Here is a 22,259-nt window from a genome sequence, read left to right as displayed (position 1 = left end):
CATGCATTTCTTTTTGAATTTTCATAAAACAATTTATATGCACATACTAGGTTGACCACACTTCCGCATCTCTCCCAATACCTCAAAATTGGAACAAAACTCACCAAAAACTCAACTGTTAATCTAGCCGAAATCATCATTCCCACATTCCATCAATACTTCTTCCATGTTTCATTTATAATTCGCCAAATCATCACATACACATGAACTACTCTTCATGGCTAAACTTTTACACATCATTCAAGCATTTAAATGGCCAACAATTCTCACCATACATCATATACAACCATACAATAATCAACAATTATGATTATGGTTCAAAACAAGGCTTAAGTTTGATTCACTTACCTTTTTCTTGCAAGAATCCATTTCTTTGCTTCCTTTGCTCACTTTCTCCATTAATTCATGCTTAGAAAGTCATAAAATGAACATATATTCACTTAGGCATGAATTCTCATGTAATTCTCTTGGAAGACCTGGAAGAAATGGAGGAGAAATGGAGGAAGAAGGTGGTTGGCCTTTTTGGTGTGCAAATGGTTAGGGTTTTGTCAATTGAGGTCTTATAATTAAATAAATAAATATATTTCCATTTTGCCCTTGCACTTTTATGATAATTTCAATTATGCCATACGTGCATTTACCGATATACCTCACTTTCAATGGATTTAACACATGTTCTTAGTCATTTTCACTTCCCATCATAAACTCTAATTATGAGTGAAAAGACCATTTTACCCTTATTCTTTAATTTTTTTCTATTACTTTATAAACACATATTTATCTTGGCGTCACATCACGTGTATTATCCATAACCTTTCTACCACTCTATTCTCATGGCTAGCACACTTAATACATTATATTTATCATACTCACTTTTCACCTAAACACATAATTCTATGTGAAATGACCATTTTGCCCCTATCGAAAATTTTATGGCATTCCACTATAAAACTGGTTAGATATATTCACTATGACTATAAGATAATCCCTACCATATTTCTGAATGTGGATATTACAGGGATTCATTGTACGAAGGGACCATCGGAGTTTTAAACATTTATGGTCACAAAAGATAACAACTTTGGATCAACAACGTTGGCTTTACAAACTGATGGGGTATGATTTCTTAGCTGCATATAAAAAGGGTGGTGAGAATAAAGTTATGGATGCACTTTCAAGACGGCATGAAGCCAAAGCAAATATTGTATCCTTATTTGCATTCGCCCAACTATTACCTCATTAGGTGGAAGCTACTAAAGAAGAAATAGCTTCAGATTCAATGCTTCAAGATTTAAAATCTCGAATTCAGAAAGGAGAAGCTTCAAGGCCATGACATGTGTAGGATGAAATAATATATATATTTTTTTTTCTATAAGGAACGCATTTATCTCTCCCTAGATTCTAAACTCACATCAACAATTATAAAGGAATTTTATGGTAGTATGCATGAAGAATTTGTTAAGATCTTCCAAAGCATTAGAGTTAAATTTTTTTTTTTTGGATGTGATGTCAATGATACAAAGCATAAAACATTGCACTAGTTGGATTGTTGCAACCCCTCCCAATTCCTTCTCAAATTGGGGAAGACATTTCAATGGATTTAATTAAGGGTCTTTCGATGTCACAAGATAAGACAACTCTTGTGGTTGTGGATAGACTATCAAAGTATGCCCATTTTCTTCCTCTTTCTCACCTATGTACTGGAGTGAGAGTGAACGATTACTTTTTGACAATATTTTCAAGTTGCATGGTTTGTCAAGATCCATTACGTGTGATTGTTGTCCTATCTTTATCGGAGCATTTTGGAGGGAATTATTTCATCTAAATAAAGCATCTTCTAATTTTAGCTCAAGTTGCATGGTTTGTCAAGATCCTTACACAGATGGTCAAAGTGAAATGGTCAATAGAACATTAGAGATGTGTCTGAGGTGTTTTGCAAGTTCTAAACTAAAGGAGTGGATGAGTTGGTTGTCATGGGCTGAATTTTGTTAAAATACAAGTTGGTAAGCTATTGTACACAAAGACCCCATTTGAAATAGTTTATGGAAGAAGCCCCCTACGATTCCTTGATTATATTCCTAGGACTGCACGTTTGGAAGCTGTCGAGCAAGAGTTGATTTCTAGATACCAAGTCCTTAAGGATGTTTGCGGGTATATTTCTCAAGTTCAAGATAGGATGAAGAAATTATATGATGCTAAATATACTGAAAAAGAGTTAACCATACTATTCATCAACTATTGCTCTAAGGAAGATTTACAAACTTTCTCCTGAAGTTTATGGGCCTTTTGAAATAATTGATCGAATTGGAAAAGTGGGGTATTGATTAAAGTTACCTTCAATATCTCATATCTATCCAGTTTTTCATGTTTCGTAGTTGAAGGAAAAACTTGAGAGTGGCGAGTTATGTTACCAAATCTTCCTGAGATGTCAACAAATGATTCTCTTACTCTAGTTCCTCAAGTTATTTTAGATTGGCGAATTCACAAAGGCAAAATAAAAGTTTTAGTCCATAGGCAAAGACTAACACCAAAAGAAGCTATGTAGGAACATCAAGAAATATTTTTGGAATTTATCCTCGAGGACGAGGCTTTGTTAATGGGAAGGGAGCTATTGCATTTGATAATTCTTCTCAAAAGCTAACTTAGTTAATAAGAGAAGACCAAGTCCACAACCAATCCTCATATATCTTTTGATTAGTTTTCAGTTTGCTATTTTTCTACTATTGTCTATGTTATATAGTTCCTGATATTTTGCTGGTTTTGGTATTACTTTTTTGGAAACTTTGCTACCAAATTTTTCTGTTTAAACTACAACAATATCTAAATGAAGTGTGACACAAATCATTGATCAACTTTCATAGTTTTTTAGAGGTGTTATCCCATCAAAGTGGTAGTAGACTTTATCTTCACTTTTCTATAAAGTTTAGTCATTAGATATAGAGTGCATCAAGGATGTCAGGCGAGCCGAGCTGTTCACGAGTAGCTCAGGCTTGGCTTAAGCTCGAGGAGCTCGTGTGCCAAGCCAAGGTGAGTTTGAGCTTCCCAATACTCAGCTCGAGCAGCTCACGATCTTACTCGAGCTCAACAAGGGATATATGCAAGTTTTGCAACTATTAGGGGGTATATGTACTATATCATTTTGTCTTCACTTCCTCTTCAAATTAAGAACTGAAACCCTAAATCTTATCTCCTCTTTATCTTTCTCTTTTGTCTTTACTCCTCCTTAAATCTTTGTCTCTCTTCTATTCCATCTCCTCTTTCTTTTTCTTTTTTGTCTTCACTGACGCCTATTTTGTTTCTCTTCTCTCCCTCCACATTTCTTACCAACCGGCAATTGACCCCAGTTGGCCACCGCGTGTGAGCCTTGTAACAACAAGATCTGGTTGTCACAAGGCCCTTACATGGCGGCCAAGCAACATATAGATTTGGATGTGGCTACTTTGGTTGTGTGGGTTATGGGTGCAATGGAGAGTATGTGTATTGCTGCATTTCCTATTGTAGTGAGTGATTTGGGTGTGTGGACTACTGCATTTGTTGTTGTAGTGATTGATTTGGGTGTGTGGGCTGTTGTGTTTTTTAGGGTGGCGTTGGGGTTGGCAGTGGTGGATGTGATTAGTACCATGGAGAGATTGGGTAGATGGATGGTGGTGTATGTGATGGAATTGTGGGTGAGATGATGGGGCAACAGCTAGGCAGTAGGGTGGTGGAGCAGAGGAACTGAGCTCAAGCTCAACATTTGAAGCTCGATCGAGCTCAAGTTCCAATGATTGTTTTGAAACCCGGACCAGATTGGTCGGTTCGACCAAGAATCAGTCACAACTCCGGTCTGGTTCAATGTTAAACCCATTAATACACTAAAAATCAATTTAGACCGTGGTCAGACTGGCAAAATAGTACAAAACCGTCGATCTGACTTGTTCTTGACCCAAACTAGGTAACTAATTATTTGCATATCTAAACCCTAAAAAAAAATTCCCAATTTGCATCTTCATTCTTCATTTCAATTCAATCGGGGATATTTTCTTTCTTCACTACACTACATTTGCATCCTTCAAATTCCATCTCCAAGTCCAAATTCCATCTTCAATCTTCTTCTCCCCGCTAATACACTAAAGTAGATTTAAATTGATCCTAGTTCAACTTCACTGGCGAAACTGTGTTTCTTCAATCTAAATTGTACTTTGCCAATTTGCAGGTTGATTCTCTTTTCCTTTTTGGTTTTTGTAGTTGTATTTTTGCTTGGTAAGGGATTTCTTCCCTTTTGGTACAAGGAAAGTTAAACCTATTTTTCATCACTATTTGATTTTTCCCTATACGACATTCCCTTGTTTTTTATAGCCCACTGGTTGATTTTTGAAGGCTTAAGTATCTTGCTTAAAGACAAGTTCTTGCTAAGATCCATAAACATGGAAGGATTAACAGATCTGGTCAGTGTTAATATATATATATATTTGGTTACCGGGGGTGTCTAGGCTAACTTACGCACACCTCAACTAATCCCCCGACCTCGAACAAGGATTTCGAAACTGGGCAAGCCCTGCGGTCTGTGACCAACAATATTAGCAACCGTTCTTGTGATTCAAACCTGAGACCATAGGGAGAGCAAATCCCTTGGTCCCAAGCCTTTACCACTCGGCCAACCCATTGTTGGTTAGAAGGCCACATATTCGTATGTCATAACATTGGTGTATCAAGTGTAAGGAGCCAGAAATTGTAAATTTTCTTTTTCTTCTCTACCCCATTACTTTGAGATTCTTGTATAGTGTCCTTTTGGGTAGCAAGAATAAGTAGTTTATTCTGCATTCATGCATTTCTTTGTTCATTGAGAATAGTGCTTTTAAAGGAGGGAAAATGGCTTCTGTTTTGTGGAATTTTATGGTGATTACAATCCTTTAGGTTATTTGGACAGAGATGACTAAAACCATAAACTTTGTATTTCTCATGTCCCTTGTTAATAAAATTTCCTGCCCACTTTTCATGAAGATCTCATGCCTCTTTGTATCACTTTAGATTTGAGCTGTTAGAGTAAAATATTTCGGAAACTGTGAATGAGCATAACGATGTCACCACCGCTCAGCTCAGGACCCGATCACTTGACCGAGTCATTCACCGGGCCAGGTATCAAAACCCTGGTTTCAACTGTACAAGCCAAGCCAAGCTCGAGCTTCCCAATACTTAGCACGACTCTACTTGGCTTGATTACACCCCTAGACCTAGAGTGCATCATATCGTATCGTACTAGAACAAGCCAAAGCACCTAAATGCACGACTTCCACAATAATCCATGTCATATGGTGTCCTCGGCTTAGACATAGACATGGTGCCTTTGCTATCTTTGAGACTAAGAGATGTTATTAAAACACTATTTCAAGTTTGAAATGGATTAAATAGCTATGAATTTTCATCGCTTAAGTGATTTAAACATATCGCTTAAGAGATAAGCTTATAAATAAGTCTACATCGCTTAAGCGATAAGCTTGTATCGCTTAAGCAAATGGTCATTTAGTAAAGCATTTCAGACTTTATGGTTATTTAATTAATTCCAAACTTGAAATGTTATTTTAATTAAATTTCCCGACAGTCAGATAGCAAGTGTAGGGTGGAATATTGAGTTGATCATCAAAGCGGATTTGGTTTGTTGGATTCTTAGATGAGTTCGAGACCTTGGATATAGATAGCTTCAAATTACGATTATTGTCGTTGTTGCCCCCTCATTGGAATTAAAACTTCTTGTAAGGTTAGGGTTCTATAATTTTGGTTTGCTAGAGATGAGAAACTTGTGTAAGGCCACCATTAATGCTCCTAACCAGTCAAATCCTAACTAGACCAAAACCCCAAGGAATAAATATAATTAGGCAATTTTCAAGGGTCATTAATGAGCAAAAATTTCCATGAAATATCATCATCACTCGCATATCATTTGAAACCATAAAATGGTTTTTTACAATGGGTTAGAGCAATCACATATTGCTGTGTTTGTTATATTATTTTGAGTATTATTTTTGAAAAAGTTTAGTTAGGTTGTTATTACAAGGTAGGATTTGAAAATTAATAAAAACACCCTATAAATTTGTTAATTTATTAAACACCTCTTACAATAAAGCATTGAAATTAACAAAAATATTTCCACCCACCCATTAGATGCTGGCCACCACTGTCGAAGGGTGGCCAAAACTTGTCGTAATGACGCACGACCGGCTAGAAAAGACCATATTGACGCACAACCGATTAGATCCAGCCCGTCGTGTGAATTACGATGACTTCCAACCACCCTCCGACGGTGGTGGCTGGCTGTTGGCATTTAATGGGTGGATGGGGGTGTTATTATCAATTTATAAACTTTTATTATTGGGGGTGTTTAGTTAAATTAAAAAACCTGGAAGGTTAAAAAATTTAAATATTTTAAGTTGAATATAATATGATTGGATTTTGAGAATAATAAAACAAACATGTATTTTAGATAGGATATGAATATGACGTAAAAAAATAATAAACCAAACGTAGTAATTTTTGTGTACCTACCTAACATGTTACGAAGTGAAGACAAGCTAAGCTCCCTAGAGGTAAAATCAACAATAAAATATTTATAGGTTTAATAGGCTCCTCGATTTTAGTATTGCTTAAGATCAATTAGCGGGAAAATAAGATTATTACTTGGACAAAAAGAACAACATCAGATGAGAAAACCATAGAACCATGAGCGTAACTCCTTGATAAGATAGAATCTCATTCCAGTAAAAGCTTTCTCCAAACTATATCTAAACGCTCCAGATCCAACACTCATTTAAAACAGCTTTCCTCACAAAAAAATAAATAAATGTGAATAATCACTCTCTTTCTCTGTCTACAAAATTCAAAAGTTTCCCCTCTCTAACGGCCGCATTTCTCTCTCCTCTCCTCTTCTTGTCTCCAACGCCCTTAATCTCAGCAATCTTGCCCAAATTAACAAACCCTATGCTCTCTTCTCTCTTCTCTCTCTATAGTTTACTGATCGGAATCAAGCACTTCATGCAGCCAAGAAACACAATCTTGAGGGATTTTTGGTGTTCTCTTTACTTTCTTCTTGGTGTTTATCTCCCTTTGTGGTTTTTGATAAACCCCTAGAGCGGATGGTTGTCTGTAGGCTTGTTTCTTTTGTTTCCTATTTTCGGGGCATGTCCCAAAATAGGCTGGTCGCCTTTTATTAGGCCTTTGTACATTGTTCTGTTTTCTTTAATATGATTACTTACTTATAAAAAAAAAAAAAAAAAAAAAATCTTGAGGGAGACCCACTCAAGTAAGTCGCGATCTTCGTCGTCCTAATTCAAATTTAAAGTCACTGCAGAAGCAAAAATCATCCAAAGATGAAGAGCCCGCTGCCCCCACGCCCACCCAATGTAATGCTTGGCAACTCTATCTGTTTAAAGTCACTGCATGTAATGCTTGGCAACTCTATCTGTTTTTCTTTTTCTTTTTCTAGCATGTGAATAGAGTACAAATTTATTAGGTGTTTGAACATAAAAGAAGGAGGTGTTTTTGGCGAATACAGTACCATGGTTTAGGAAATAGAAAGTTCAAGATTTGGTAGTAACAAAAATAAGTTTCTTTTTGGATGATAAAGAGGAAGTAAATGTAAGAATACGTATCAAATATACACATTGGTGATTCTTATAGATAGGAAATCGTTCATGTTCTTCTAAGAGTTTGAATCTTCTCCTTGTATCCTAGTTCCCAAATGACTCAAAGGGAGACAAAGAATTGACCAGACAAAAGAGTTAAGGTGACTTGAGAGTTTTTTTATTTTTCTTTTAGTTTATATATAATAGTGAAGGATTTATATGGAAGTTTAAGCTTTTTTGAATAATCAATAAATAAATTGTAATAAAGATTGACAAAGCATTAAATATTTTACTGAAATTGTTTTTTACCAGAAGTATGTCGGTTTTACTTCTTTAAGGGGGATATATAATAGTGAAGGATTTTGATGGACCCAAAATATCAAGCTAGTACTCACGCAAGATAAGCAAGGGCAAAAGGGGTAAATCACCCAAGGACAGGTGTCTTGTTGGTTGTTAGGATCCGATGTCAGAATAAAGGGGTAGTGGTACCACAGAGAGGGGATATCATTGTTTTTGTGCATGAATTGAATCTGGGAGGCAGATCTGTGTGATGGATAAAATGAATTTGAATTTTGAGATTTCCCATTTTCGTCAACCTTAAGTGAGTTAGAATTCGGTTTGAAAAGTGGAAATTGGGCTTGGGTGAATAATTGATGTGGCCATATTTTCCTGTTCGGGCCAGGCATGCTTGGGCTTCTTCTAAGGCCCAGTTTCTCTCTTCAACAGATTGGGCCAATAATGTAACCTGGGTTAGGGAATCGAGTCGGGTCAGAAGATCTGGTTTCTGTAACTTGATCTCAGCCCGAATCTTTGGTTTCAACCCGTTGAGATATGCTGCCGTCAATATCTCTTCTCTCTCGTCGTGAGTTAATGCCGCAACTTCTTCGAATCTCTGGCGAAACTCCAACATTGTTCCCTCTTGACGTATCGACATCAGCATCTCCAATGGACTAACCTCTTACGCTCCGCTAAAACGCTGCAGCAACGCCACCTTAAAGGCTGGCCAGGTCATCGCCACCATTCATGATTCTGTCCGCTGGTTTGTCGACGAAACCTTGTGTTCATGCAGAAGGTTGTCGACGAAACCTTGTGTTCGTTGTGGATCCGATTTATTACAAAGTATCGTTCCACCCGGAAGATCCACCCGTAAGGATCCTCACCGGAAAAGAGAGGTAGTTCTAGTTTCCGGCCACACCAGTCTCGGCAGCCCCACCTTTCCTTGCTTTGGTTCGATCCTTCCCCGCCATGTTCCTCCGATGGCCCTCCCTGTCCTCCGAGAGGTTCTTGTTTGGTACGGCCCCCCTGTCTCGGTTAATTTCTTCAGATGAGTTCCTTCGTCGTTCTTCATCTTCTTCATCTTTTCTTCTCATCCAATTTTACATGTCCATTAAATTTTCTCTCATTGAATTCACAGTTTCTGTCACCTTGGATACATCCCTCTGAACCACCGTTAACTCCTTTTCAACACCTTCAATCATGTTCTCCATTCTGGTACCAACCATAACCCAGCATCGTGTGCTCTGATACCAGTTTGATGGGATCTAGCAAATAGTTTGATAAAAGCTAGTATCTTATCAGACTTTCCTCACAATTCACATGCAATAACCCAACTCAATCACAGTTAATATTCTTCAGAACGTAATAACAACAATACTCAAGCATCAATCCAACACAATAGATCAAATAGTGAAAAATGGTATATTAATCAAAATGAGAAATAAGAAGAAAAATGAGTTTTAGGAATAAAACAATAAAACAGTAAAACAATTACTTCAGCTGGTCTTCGAGGGCCAGCACCTCCCAGATTCAATTCATGCACAAAAACAATGATATCCCCACTCTGTGGTACCACTATCCCTTTATTCTAACATCGGATCCTAACAACCAACAAGACACCTGTCCTCGGGTGATTTACCCCTTTTGCCCTTGTCTCCCCTTGCCTGTCATATGTGAGTACCAGTTTGATATTTTGGGTCTATCAAATTTATATGGAAGTCTAAGCTTTTTTGAATAATCAATAAATAAATTGTAATAAAGATTGACAAAGCATTAAATATTTTACTGAAATTGTTTTTTACCAGAAGTATGCCGGTTTTACTTCTTTAAGGGGGATATATAATAGTGAAGGATTTATATGGAAGTCTAAGCTTTTTTGAATAATCAATAAATAAATTGTAATAAAGATTGACAAAACATTAAATGTTTTACTGAAATTATTTTTTTACCAGAAGTATGCCGGTTTTACATCTTCAAGGGGATTCAAATTGATGTATATTTGCTTACTGGACTGAAGCATTTTAAAGATTTTGCTGATGGCATAAGGATTTACCTTAAGTTCTCACCTCAGATCTGGAAGTTTAGCTAATTGATGAGGTTCATGCAGAGAATTGTCATCCATGAAATTCATTTTGTTTGGTTTTTATCTACTGCTTCTAGATCATGGTTACTAGTTATTTTGGGGAAAATAAATTGGATTATTCACTTGTAACATTCCTGTCTCTGCTCAATATCTGATTTTAATATGTTTGATTTGTTAATTTTTCTTGCATTAAATTTATGATCAGTGTTTTTATGATGTAGGGATTGTTAAACAGGAGTACAGGTGCAACTAGTATAAATGCAGAAAGCTCACGCTCACATAGTGTTTTCACTCGTGTTGTTGAATCTCAATGCAAGGTAAAAACTACTGCAATTTAAAAATTAGTAGTTTTTCTTTAAATTATGAGTTATAGATTGCATAAAGTGTTTCTGTTAAAGGCACATAAATATGTGTCTATATATTAGAATATTCTATACCAGCTAAGCAATCTGATATTCTGTGCAGTTTTGCTCATTATATCTGCTTTATTAACTTTGACGTAAGATTAGAATCTATTGGCATGCAACAACAACAGAAAACTTGAATATCTTTATTTTTTTCATGAGTTTTTTTTCATTTCATTGTGATCGATGTTTTCTGAGTTAAACTCTTGCGTCTTAGCAAAGCAGATGGTATAAGCAGGTTTAAAACATGTAGAATAAATCTTGTCGATCTACCTGGGTCAGAAAGACAGAAATTAACTGGTGCTGCATGGGAACACTTGAAAGAAGCTGGAAATATTAATCGTTCTCTCTCACAGCCTAGGTATGTTTCACATGCCTTTTGTATTTTGCTTTTTCATGATGATGAGAATTTGAGGTTTGCAGCAACATGGGTCTTGGTTATATTTCACTTGATTCTAAATCTGTACTTTATAAGGCAATCTTTAGATTCTGGTGTCTGTCACTTGAATCTACATCTTAGTGCTATTTAATGCACTTTTCTTTATTGTGTCTGTACAACTATATAGTTTGTATTGTCAAAATTGTATTGTCATGGGAACATGCTAATGTAGTTCACATGTACTGAGACTTATGCAGTTTCGATTAAATTAAAAATTATAGAGAAAAGAATTAGTGTTTGAAAAATAAATCTAAATTTTTTTTTTTTATTCTAGGTATATTTCCATTATGTTCCTCATTAGAAACAATAATTGGCTTTCACACAATTGAGAAATACCTACTATAGTCTACTGCACAAAAATCTATAATCTAATTTTTTATTTTTGATAGAATTTTTTTAAAGGCCAGATTACCTGAAAAACAATTTATTTTATTTATTTTTTTTTTTAGGAGAAAGGATTTTAATGGCAATAATTGTAACGCCCAGCATGGAGGTACATGATTTAATTTATGTTTTATAGCCCTTAGTTAATTTTCGTTAATGTGATTTTAAGAGAATATGAAGAAAATGCCTTAAACTTGCATTAAGGGTAAAGTAGTCTTTCCACTCAAAATTAATTAAAAAAGTGGGGAGTGAAAAGAGATAGAATTTCACAAAGAATGCATTAAAAATGAGGGCATTATGGTAATTGACTAAGAGATGTGGATGGAATTTTCAAGAAAGAGTAAGGGCAAAATGGGAAACTGTGTTTATAAACTAAAGTGTTAAAGGTTTGAAACCCTTATTTTCTTCATTCCACCGCCACACTCCTCCCCCATTTTCTCTCAAATTTTCATTCAATCCTCCAAGGATTTTGAGGGCTTTTGAGTGGTTTTTCATAGGGTTTTGATTTTAGGCTTCAAGAGATAAGGATTCTTGCTCTTTATCTATGTTTTATTTGTGTAAAAGTTCAGTTCTTATGGAGTTCATGTTTAGGGTGAAGAGAAGATTTGAATCCAACAATAGTAGAGAGCTTAGTAGAGACTACTCAAGCGTAAGGTAAGTAACTTCCACTAAAAAATCCAATTTAAGTTAAAGTTTAAGAAAATCAAGTGAGAAGATATTTCTTTTAAATATGCATATGTTATGATTATTGAGAAATTGAGATGAGATGGATAATTAGTTATGCTTATTGTTAGATATACTTGAATATGAGGAGTGTATGTGATGGTTTGATGATGGGTTGAAATTAGAAGAATTGGAGAAACTTTTGGGACTGTTATTGCCGTGTAGGTATGGTGATGTTACAAGAAAGGCTTTCTCTCAATTTGGATGGTTTAAGAAACAAATAGAATGATAATTACATTAGGTTTTGTTTATGCACAAGTATTGTTTGATGAAATGCCTAAGAGAAGTATGAGTTGAGTAGAAACCTTAATTTTATGCAACATTGCATATGTGCATTTCATAAGTGCATTTAAGTAAGAAATTTTAAGCATGAGTCATCCATATGCTTATAATTGTGTATGTGTAGAAACTTAAGAAAGAATAAAGAATAAAGAATAAAGACTAAAGAATAAAGAATAAAGAATAAAGAAAGAAAGAATAAAACATTCTAAGAATAAAGAGAAAGAAAGATTAAGCATTAAAGAATTAAAGAAAGAAAAAGTGTTAAAGAAGAGAAAAGAATAGGTTGGTGTGATGGGAAACCGTGAGTGTTAAGAAGAAATTCCCACATACACATCACTTTAATTGAGTGGCATAAGAAGAAGAAGAATTGTACAACCCGTACGAGTGTATGTGGATAAGGCTTGTACCAAGAAGAATTCCTACATGCACGTCACCTTAATTGAGCGGCCTAAGAAGAAAGAAGAATTTGTACGGTCCGCAAGAGTGCATATAGATGAGGACTGTACTCACTCACACGGCTAAGGTTCTGAATTCATACATCAACCAAGTCCGATCGGTAAAGAATAAGAAAAGAAGGAATAAGAAAAGAAAAAGAATGAGAAAAGAAAAAGAATCAGAAAGCTTGAACAAGCAAAGAAAAGAAACAAGAAAGAAAAGAGAAGCTTGGGCAAGCAAGACAAGAAGAGAAAAGAAAAGCATAGAAAGAAAAAGAAAAGAATAGAGAAGAAAAGAATAGAAAAGAAGAGAATAGAAATAGAAAGAAGAAATAAAATGCATTTTTATGCATTATTGCATATGCATATTCCCATGAATTTTATTATGGTTAGATAGAAAGAATAGAAGAGTAGCAAGAAGAGAAAGAATAGAAAGAGTAAGAAAGAAAGAAACAAAAAGAAAGAAAGAAATAGAGAGAATTAGAAAGAAAGAAAAGAACAGTGAGAATTAGAAACAAAGAAAGAAAGAAGAAGAGAATTAAGTAAGGAAAGAATCAAAGAAGAAGAAAAGTTAAGGGATTTATTTACTGAGCATTTTTATGCTCACCCCGTTGTTTTTCCATGTTTTTGCAGGAAATAGGTGAGCAGCGGTCAGAAGGATGTCGACAAGCAAAGAGAATTGACATTGCTGTCCACCGTTGCTAAGTTTTTGTACTTGTTATTTTGATATATGTAAAGAATTATATTTTGTATGTAAAGAAAAATTTGGGCCCAACTATTTTCATATGCTAATTATGTACGTTTTCATAGTATATGTTATAAAATATACTATTAGAAAGAAGTCATTACAATAACAAAATGGATAACATAGCTTGATGTAGTTAAGAAATTTTTTATTTTTATTTTTGTAAATCAAATAAATGGGGGATCTTTGAAAACAAGAAAAACTCATTTGAGAAATACTTCATTTAAAATAAGATATCACAACATATCAACAATGATGGTATGAGAATTTATGAAACTGTTGGTATTAAACATTGTGACTTGATTTTGCTTACTTTAGAGTGATAGAAATAACATAACAGGAGCATTGATAAAGTCTTATCCCTGAATTCTGATGTAGCTTCTAATTGACGAGAACAAACTAGATAACAGGAGCTTGATTTAGTTATAAATTTAATTGTGGATCATTTTTCTAATGAAAGAAATGAGGATCTAGGAAAGAAGGTATAAACCTATTTGAGCAATATACTATATGATGGATAATATACCAACAATACCCTACGAGAATTTGTGAAACTGTTAAAATTACACATCATGACTAATGATTCTACTTACTTTAATATGTATTGCTGATCATGTCAAGTGTTCTTTTCATTTCAAAAACTCGGGTCTAAAGAGCTCAGAAAGGCATGTAAGTATTAGAAAATGAGTAGAAATGCATATAATTTGAGCATGAATAACAGGATCATGCTATAAATAGACGAGAGAAATTTATATACAGATTATTGGTAAGTTGTCTTTTTGTCATTGGTTACCATATGATCACTTTTGTGACTAGCAGAAGAGGAGCTTCTGATGCTTCTTTGTTTCTTTTCTATTGGCATGTCAAGGACAATTTATTAATGAGAAACATTCTTTTAGCCTTGCTCTCATTAATCTTTATTATCGGACTTGCAGGAATTTGATAAATATTCTTGCTGAAGTTTCTCAAACGGGAAAGCAAAGGCATATTCCCTATAGAGACTCTAGGTTGACATTCTTATTGCAGGAATCTCTGGGTGGCAATGCAAAATTAGCAATGATCTGTGCTGTTTCTCCTGCGCAGAGGTAATACTGCAGATTTTATGTCAATAGAAGAAACCTTTTTTCTCTTGCTCTCCCTGTTTTTCTTTTTTCCTCCATTTGTGGAAGCTCAGATAAGTCAATAATGCAGTCGCAAGAGTGAAACATTCAGTACACTGAGATTTGCGCAGCGTGCCAAGGCAATTAAAAACAAGGCAGTTGTTAATGAAGTAATGCAGGATGATGTCAATTACTTGTTTGAAGTGATATGACAACTAAGGTTATGCTCTTGGCTTTTATTTTTCGATGAAGATAATTATATTTGCCAGTGGAAATATTTATGTATACAACTCTGATTGGATAATCCAACAGGATGAACTCCATCGAGTGAAGGCAAATGGCCAGAATCTGACTGCCACAAATGGAGGTTGCTCAGCCGGTTGGGCTCGTAGAAGCTTGAATATATTAAAACGTAGCTTACATCATCCTATGACATTACCTCATATTGATGATGATGGGGATGAGGAGACGGAAATTGATGAGGATGCTGTTGAGAAGATCTGTGACCATGTAGATATGCAGTTAGCAGGTGGTGAAGACAGCAACAAAATTTCAGAGGGAAGAGTGGAAACAATTTAGTCTCATTCAAAATTAGAGGTGTCTGAAAATGGATCTTTTTTCTGGGCCTCAGCTTAACACTTCTGAAACTGTCTGTATTAAAGAAAAAGGTTCAGAGGATACAGATGTTAAAATGGAAGAGGGAATATCTGAACAAGTTGTGCTCTGTAAAAATTAACTCATGATTGTTGATTGTGCTGAATCTATTACAATTACTTCAGGCCTCTCTAATGGTACTGTCATAAATCATACTACGAAGGAACAAAATGATGAAGGAATTTCAAACAATTTAAGTGCTGATTCACATGTTCGGGACTCCTCTGTGCAGCTTCCCGAGGAGAAAAAGGCTCTTAGCTCTTCTGTCAGTGGATTGCCAAACAAAGGATCACTAAGGAATTCAGTGAGACACAGATCTTCATGCCTAATCTCTGATCCTTTGGCTGGTTTTTCCAGAGAAATTTCAGGAGAAGATATGCCTGATTAATCTGGAAATGGATTTGTGAATTGTGTCCTTCTTGTCTCAGCATAGTTCGAACTGATGGATCTCCAGTTCTTAAGTCTGTAACTCCAAGCGTTTCAACTAGAATTAACAATACCAGGAAAAGCATGAGGACGTCATCAATGCTAAGTGCATCCCAGAAAGATCTGAATGATGACAAGAAGTCTAAGCTAGACGCTGTGGATATGTTTTCTTGAAGTCCATGAAAAGCAGCTTATCAAATGCCATTTTCACTCAAATAGAAGGAATTCTGTTGTAACAACTGAGCACTTGGCAGCTACCCTCCATCGTGGCCTTGAAATTATTGATAGCCACCACCGGAGTTCAGGTTTGAGGCGATCATCATTCAGGTTCTTGTTAAGACCCGCTGATTTTAAACCAGTTTTGCCTGTTGCCAAAGTTGATGTCAGTGTGCAAACTTCTCAAAATGATGAGATGCCAAAAGAAGATACATAACGATTCTTATGTAAGCATTGCAAGAACAAAATACAGCTAGATGTCAAAGAGAGGAATGAGAGGTCAAATCTTCAGTTGGTACCTTTTGATGACTCACAATCTGCTGACAAGTCCATGAAGCAAGTTCCAAAAGTAAGTATAATGATTTCAGCTGCATTTTGGATTAATTTAACATCATTACTGCTTGCATTTACATGTTTCTTTTTCGCTCAGGCAGTGGAGAAGGTTTGGCAGGAGCCATTAGGAGGGAAATGGCACTAGAGGACTTTTGTGCCGAGCAAACTTCTAAAATTAAGCACCTTAATTGTTTGGTATATTTTTTACTAGTTTTACCAGCAGATAGCAATGACTATACAATGCTTTCTTTTTCTTCTTTTTTTGTTTTTTCATTGCTGACATTTTTCTGCATTTCTTTGAAGGTGCAACAGTACAAGCATGAGAGAGAATGCAATGCCATTATAGGACAAACAAGGGAGGGTAAAATTCTGCACCCTGAAAGCCTTATGGATGGCGTTTTGCCAACTGAGGAGTTCATGGAAGAAGAATTTGTATCCCTCATGCATGAGCATAAGGTATGTTAGAGCTAAAAAATATATTAGCCTAAGTTTTTGGTTACAAATCTACTTAACAGAGTAGAAAAGCTAAACACTCACTTTCAAATCCCTATAAATTTTCACATGTTTGCATTTTACTTATGTAATTGTATATTTATTTAGTTTACATCTGTGTTTGCATCCATTTCACTATGAGATACGTGACGGGTATTATTGTAGCTTTTAAATACTTTTATTAGGTTGTTATTTCTAAAGATAACATTAATTAATATTTTGTGCATATATCTTACCTTATTTTTTACAGCTTCTGAAGGAAAAATTTGAGAATCATCCTGAAATTTTAAGGACAAAAATTGAACTCAACAGAGTTCAAGAGTAGCTGGAACATTATTTTTATTTATGTGATTTGGATGAAAGGGAAGTGTTGTTGGAAGAGAATCAAAATTTAAGAAGCCAGTTACAATATTATATAGACTCTTCTTCATTATCTGCTCGAAAACGAAACTCAATTTTGCAATTGACTTATTCGTGTGATCCCAATCTAGCACCACCTCTGACTACAATCCCAGAGTCAGCCGAAGATAGTGCTGAGGAGAAACTTGAACAAGAAAGAATCCACTGGATTGAGGCAGAGAGCAAGTGGATATCTCTTGCGGAAGAATTGAGGATCGAACTTGAAGCTAGCAGGTCCTTAGCATAAAAGAAAAAACAGGAACTTGATGCTAAAAAGCAATGGACAGAAGAGTTGAAGGAAGCAATGCAGAGTGCTATGGAGGGACATGCACGCATGCTGGAACAGTATGCAGATCTTGAGGAAAAGCATATTCAATTGCTTGTAAGGCACAGAAAGATTCAGGAAAGAATAGATGATGTTAAGAAAGCGTCTACTAAAGCAGGAGTAATAGGTGTTGAATCTAAGTTCATAAATGCTCTTGCAGCTGAAATTTTATCTTTGAAAGCTGAAAGAGAGAAAGAGAGGAGATATCTCAGGGATGAGAATAAAGGGCTTCAAGCTGAATTGCAAGATACTGCTGAAGTTGTACAAGCCACAGGCTTCTACTTTTACTGCTCAAAGAAGTAGAAGAAACTGTTGCAGCTGCCCAGGTGTGCCTCCTGCTTTGTTGAGATAATTTTTTCTATCATGAAAAGTTCACCTAGTTCTTGCTAGTTTTTTTTTTTTTTTTTTTTTAAGTAAGTAATCATATTAAAGAAAACAGAACAATGTACAAAGGCCTAATAAAAGGCGACCAGCCTATTTTGGGACATGCCCCGAAAATAGGAAACAAAAGAAACAAACCTACAAACAACCATCCGCTCTAGGAGTTTATCAAAAACCACAATGGGAGATAAACACCAAGAAGAAAGTAAAGAGAACACCAAAAAACCCACCTACCATAGGACACCTCCCTAGGTTAGGATCATAAAAAGAAAAACACAAAATCAAACGCTTTACCAATGAGACAAAACAACCAAGCAAAAACCCTTCTGCTTAACCTTCTGTAATCCAATCTTCAAACGGTGTTGAGAACTTGAGGAACGTCTTTGAAAATAGATCTCGGGAGGCCCCAATCATTCGCCAACTTCCTATTGCTGTAGGATGCTGTGACATTCCTCAGGTCCAAAGCTTTATCTCTCACAACACTTTTGATAGCATCAATTATGGTGAAAGAATCCTTATGGTCACCCCTAAAACTTCGCGAATTTCGTTCCCTCCAAATCCAATAAACCGCAGCCCCTAAACAAAGCCTACCCAAAGTGAATTTAAGACTCTTACCTTTCCATATCCTTGCCAAATAGGGGATGTAATCATGCCAGGGTCTAACCACATAACCAAGGTCAACAAGACTAAGGATCTTGCTCCAAATAGACTTAGAAAAAGGGCATGCAAAAAAATAAGTGGTCAAGAGATTCCATGGATGAGTTACAAAAGCAACAATGAGCATTAGTAGTAGCCCCAATAACCCCATACCTCATCAACCTATCCTTTGTCGGTAATCTCTCCTTTATAGCCATCCATGAGATCATAGAGTATCTTGGAGTAGCCTTTGAGAACCACACCAAGTCACACCACTCAACTTTTGCTCTCCTTCCTCTAATTGCCTCCCAAGCCGATTTGGTAGAGAAATCCCCCGAAGGTGAGGGTATCCAACAAATCTTGTCATCAACATTAGAAGGAGTGAAATTCACAGAATTCCCCATGTTAATAAGAGCCCAAGAATTGGCAGTTGGCCACTTCCAGTTGCATCCATCAACCACAGAACTCACTTTAGCATCCTTACCAATCCCCGCATCATAAATAATCCTTTCCCCATAGGTGCAAACAAGGGGGCCGTTCGGGTGCCAGTTATCAAACCAAAGAGAGGTGGTGTTACCATTGCCAATGTTATATTTGATTTTCTTTCTAGCCCTTTCCCTATTTTTGAGGATATGTCTCCATGACCATGTACAATTTTGGGGAATGCATATGTCCCAAATGCTTCTATTTCTCAAAAGATAAATTCGGACCCAAGAGACCCATAAAGTATGGTTTCTGTGATTGCACAGGTTCCAAATATGTCTTAAAGAAGCTGCGAGGTTCCATTCCTTAGATTTCATAAACCCAAGCCCACCCTCATTTTTGGGTACACATACCTCCTCCCAAGCTATTCTAGCTTTGTGTCTATTCATATCAACTCCGGACCAAAGAAAAGCTCTCAAACTAGCATCAATTTCCTTATGAATTTTGGAAGGAAGGGTAAAGAGGGACGACCAGTAAATTTGCACACTCCAAAGAATGGATTTAATCAAAATAATCCTCCCCGCATAGGATAGAGACCTACTTCTCCAAGAGGCAACCCGAGCCAAGATTTTATCCAAGAGAGGTCGACAATCTCCAAAGGTAAGCTTAGAGGTAATAAGGGGTACACCTAAGTATTTGATGGGAAAACTACCCTCGGCAAATCCTATCAAACTTAAAAGCTCCATCTTTTCATTGTCACTCACACCAGAAAGGAAGATATTGCTCTTATCAGGATTTGCACTCAATCCTGATCAACTTTCAAAAGTAACTAAAGCATTCTTAAGGAGAGACAGAGAAGTACCTTCGGCTTTACAAAAAAGCATGAGATCATCCGCGAAACAAAGATGAGTCAGCCCCATTTTCTTGCATCTCCAATGAAAACTAAAGTTCGGATTAGCCGCCACTCTATTCAAGAGCCGAGAGAGAACCTCCATAGCAATAACAAACAAGTAAGGGGATAAGGGATCCCCTTGTCTCAGCCCTCTAGAGCTCCCAAAGAAACCCACCAACTCCCCATTGATAACCACCGAGAATCTAGGAGTAGTGATGCATTTGGATATCCAATTGACAAGAACACTAGGGAAACCAAAATTCTTAAGGACTTGTAAGAGAAACTCCCAATTAACCGAGTCATAAGCCTTCATTAAATCAACTTTCAAGGCACACCTTTTTTCCTTGGCCGTAGCTCGATTATAGTTGTGCACCAACTCTTGGCATAAAAGGATATTATCTCCTATTCTCCTATCACCAACAAAGGCTGCTTGTGCCGGGTCAATGAAGAGAGGTAAAGCACTCTTAATTCTATTTGCAATGATCTTGGTGATACATTTATAAATTATGTTATGTTGCAGCAAGAAATGGGCCGATAGTCCTTACACAAAGAAGCATTATCACACTTGGGAATAAGAGCAATTGAAGTGCAATTGAAGTGCAATTTTAAGCAAGAAATGGGCCGATAGTTCTTGCTAGTTTTTCTTTATTGTTTATTTTTGTTATATATTTGAACTTCAGGGTGTATAGAAATTGCATTACTTGTTATGTGATGGGGATTTTACTTTATCTCGGAGGATTTATGAGCACATTATTCCTTTGTTTGATTAGGAATACAATAGACACTATTGTATATGAGCAATTGAGCTTGTCTTTTGGGTTCATTCATAGTTAATTCATGAAGTTCTATCTTTTTCTCATCATTTTACATACACTGCTTCATTATTCATAGCCTTATTTATGATTATGGCTACGTAACATTAACTTTGCACGATTTTCTTTTTCTCATGAAACTTGTCTCCCTTGAAACTGTACAGTGTGCACTAAGGATACCTGTCTAGGTTCATTCATAGCTTGGATGTTAATCTCTCTACCGAAATATCTGAATTACTATATAAGACATGATTTTAAGAACTTATTATTCCTTGTTGCTTATGGCTGCAACTTCTTTCAAAATATGGTTTACATTAGTTTGTTGGACAATGTTTTATTCTTAATTATAACCTTAGCATGTTTTTACTTGTTGAATACTCCATATCGGATGGATAACTTCCCAGCAGAACTTTATTATCAATTTTCCACTTGAAAATTATTGGATTTATTTATTTATTTATTTTTTCTATTGCTAAATGATATATTTTATCTTATACTTTTTTCTATATTTCTTTGTTTCAGAAGCGAGCTATAGAAACTGAACAAGAAACTGCAAAGGCATGCAAACAGATTGATCAATTGAAGAAAAAACATGAAATTGATAGTAGGACTCTTAATGAAATCATAGCAGAGTCTCGTCTACCCAAGGAAGCAATACAACCTGTTTATAATGATTCGATGTGGCCAAGTATGATGTAGAGGAGCCTCATGATGAAGGTGATAAGCAATGGAGAGAGGAATTCAAGCCATTTTATACTGAAAAGAGTGAGTTATCGAAATTTATAGAATCCTCATCATGGTTCTCTGGTTATGATCGATGCAACATATAGAGATGGAACTCATCAGAAAATCAGTGTATGTATTACTATATAGTTCTGTTATATAGCTTTAAAATTGTTGCATTTTTTATATGTTCATCCCAATTGTGAGGATCAGTGTCATGGTTGGTTCTCTTACTGTGCGTTTTTATTTTCAATTTCAGATTTTGTAGTTCATTATAGTTGAATGAATTATTATATTTATTCTTCTGCATTTGCTGGAACAAATTCTTTTCCAACTTATTTTATAGGCAACCCAAATTGAACTAGCTTTCACATTTTTTATTACATGTATTGCTGGTAAATAAAATGAGGGTTTCAGCAGAGATGTTATGGATATGGTGGGACCAAAGTTGTAGAGGCAAAGGGAGAACAGCAAGATGTTAAGAAAATAGAGGTCATTTATTTGTTTGGTTTGAGTGTCAAGAGGATGGGAAGCAATGTTGAAGTAGATGAGAGAAGTATAACTTTGATGTAAGAGTAGAATCTATTGACATGCAACAACAACAGAGTACTTGAATATCTTTGTTTTTTTCATGAGATTTGGTTCATTTCATTGTGATCGATGTTTTCTGAGTTAAACTCTTGTGTCTTTTAGAGCAAGGCAGATGGTATAAGCAGGTTTAAAACAAGTAGAATAAATCTTGTCGATCTAGCAACATGGGTCTTCGTTATAGTTCACTTGATTCAACATCTGTACTTTATAAGGTAATCTTTAGAAACTTTTCTGTTGATTTCTTAGTCTTTTATTCTTTTCTGTTGATTTCTTACTCTTTTGTTAACTTCTAGAAACTTACAAAAGCTTGCTAGTTAGTGATTAGAAGAGAGGTCATTTTTCAGCATCATTGAACAATAGGCGATTTTCATATGGATGATAATCTGGAAGAAGTTTTTTCATTCTGGTTGATATTGTAGCATGAGTACTTTTCTGTTTCTAGGAGCACGAACAGACACAATTGCATGATAATTTTTGTTTCCATCTTG

At 35.8% G+C, this 22,259-nt stretch overlaps 1 pseudogene; it reads left to right on the top strand.

Moving 5' to 3' along the window:
- The first annotated feature begins 3,401 nt into the window (after nt 1-3,401).
- LOC116121743 lies at nt 3,402-21,445 on the top strand (annotated as a pseudogene).
- The last annotated feature ends 814 nt before the right edge of the window (nt 21,446-22,259 follow it).

This window comes from Pistacia vera, unplaced genomic scaffold (genome assembly GCF_008641045.1).
Source record: "Pistacia vera cultivar Batoury unplaced genomic scaffold, PisVer_v2 Contig128, whole genome shotgun sequence".
Taxonomy (NCBI): Eukaryota; Viridiplantae; Streptophyta; class Magnoliopsida; order Sapindales; family Anacardiaceae; genus Pistacia; species Pistacia vera.
The sequence above is the reverse complement of the archived record's forward strand: the minus strand, read 5'-3'. Positions and strand labels throughout refer to the sequence as shown.